This window comes from Mustelus asterias, unplaced genomic scaffold (genome assembly GCF_964213995.1).
Source record: "Mustelus asterias unplaced genomic scaffold, sMusAst1.hap1.1 HAP1_SCAFFOLD_2884, whole genome shotgun sequence".
NCBI lineage: Eukaryota > Metazoa > Chordata > Chondrichthyes > Carcharhiniformes > Triakidae > Mustelus > Mustelus asterias.
In genome coordinates, this window is record NW_027592829.1 from 1 (window position 1) to 2,500 (window position 2,500).

A 2,500-nucleotide genomic window follows, 5' to 3' on the forward strand; every position below is an offset into this window, starting at 1 on the left:
GAATTCCAAAGTCGGGTGTAAATCTGTTACAGGGTCAGCCAAGAATTGACCGAGATTCTTCCAATTGAGACTTCCATATAACTTCAGCCACTGCCTCAGCTAGCTGGGAGAGGGTCGGTGAAACACCGGAGGAGCCACAGAGCTCAGCCAGGGTTCCTGCTCCTGATCCCTGTCCAGTGATCGCTGGCTCAGAGAGAGAGGGGAAATCAGCCAGGGTTCCTGTTCCTGATCACTGTCCAGTGATCCCTGGGTTAGAGAGAGAGGGGGAAATCAGCCAGGGTTCCTGTTCCTGATCACTGTCCAGTGATCCCTGGGTTAGAGAGAGGGGAAATCAGCCAGGGTTCCTGCTCCTGATCCCTGTCCAGTGATCCCTGGGTTAGAGAGAGAGGGGAAATCAGCCAGGGTCCCTGCTCCTGATCCCTGTCCAGTGATCCCTGGGTTAGAGAGAGAGGGGGAATCAGCCAGGGTTCCTGCTCCTGATCCCTGTCCAGTGATCCCTGGGTTAGAGAGAGAGGGGAAATCAGCCAGGGTTCCTGATGTCTGCCCATGGTGATGCTGTAATGATTTTCTCTGTGGAGCGATGCCCGCTGACACTGACCACTGATGGCCACTTTCTGAGATGCAGGGTCAGGAGAGGGAGGGGTGGATGTTTGAATGGTTGTGTGTGATCTGTCGCTTCCCACTGTGTGTCAGAAGCCTCTTCAAATTGTTCTTGGGGTTCTAGAGTGAGAACTGAAAGTGCAGCTGATGATAAGATGGATGCAGCATGCTGTCGTTGCCAGCTGCCTTTCTCTGCCGTGTGGTATTTCGAGCTCTGCGTATGGTTTGACCTTTGTGGATCGTGTCCGTTGAATACCAGGGAATTTGGCCGAGGATTCACTGACCGTTTGTCACCTGTTAATAAAATACCCCGAACCCCTCGATTAGATTCCAGTCTGTAACTCACTCCCGGGTATCTGTTATTCTATATATAAACCACCCCGAACCCCTCGATTAGATTCCAGTCTGTAACTCACTCCCGGGTATCTGTTATTCTATATATAAACCACCCCGAACCCCTCGATTAGATTCCAGTCTGTAACTCACTCCCGGGTATCTGTTATTCTATATATAAACCACCCCGAACCCCTCGATTAGATTCCAGTCTGTAACTCACTCCCGGGTATCTGTTATTCTTTATATAAACCACCCCGAACCCCTCGATTAGATTCCAGTCTGTAACTCACTCACGGGTATCTGTTATTCCATATATAAACCACCCCGAACCCCTCGATTAGATTCCAGTCTGTAACTCACTCCCGGGTATCTGTTATTCTATATATAAACCACCCTGAACCCCTCGATTAGATTCCAGTCTGTAACTCACTCCCGGGTGTCTGTTATTCTCTATATAAACCACCCCGAACCCCTCGATTAGATTCCAGTCTGTAACTCACTCCCGGGTATCTGTTATTCTATATATAAACCACCCCGAACCCCTCGATTAGATTCCAGTCTGTAACTCACTCCCGGGTATCTGTTATTCTATATATAAACCACCCCGAACCCCTCGATTAGATTCCAGTCTGTAACTCACTCCCGGGTATCTGTTATTCTATATATAAACCACCCCGAACCCCTCGATTAGATTCCAGTCTGTAACTCACTCCCAGGTATCTGTTATTCTATATATAAAGCACCCCAAACCCCTCGATTAGATTCCAGTCTGTAACTCACTCCCAGCTATCTGTTATTCTATATATAAACCACCCCGAACCCCTCGATTAGATTCCAGTCTGTAACTCACTCCCGGGTATCTGTTATTCTATATATAAACCACCCTGAACCCCTCGATTAGATTCCAGTCTGTAACTCACTCCCGGGTATCTGTTATTCTATATATAAACCACCCCGAACCCCTCGATTAGATTCCAGTCTGTAACTCACTCCCGGGTATCTGTTATTCTATATATAAACCACCCCGAACCCCTCGATTAGATTCCAGTCTGTAACTCACTCCCGGGTATCTGTTATTCTATATATAAACCACCCCGAACCCCTCGATTAGATTCCAGTCTGTAACTCACTCCCGGGTATCTGTTATTCTATATATAAACCACCCCGAACCCCTCGATTAGATTCCAGTCTGTAACTTACTCCCGGGTATCTGTTATTCTATATATAAACCACCCCGAACCCCTCGATTAGATTCCAGTCTGTAACTCACTCCCAGGTATCTGTTATTCTATATATAAACCACCCCGAACCCCTCGATTAGATTCCCGTCTGTAACTCACTCCCGGGTATCTGTTATTCTATATATAAACCACCCCGAACCCCTCGATTAGATTCCAGTCTGTAACTCACTCCCGGGTATCTGTTATTCTATATATAAACCACCCCGAACCCCTCGATTAGATTCCAGTCTGTAACTCACTCCCAGGTATCTGTTATTCTATATATAAACCATCCCGAACCCCTCGATTAGATTCCAGTCTGTAACTCACTCCCAGGTATCTGT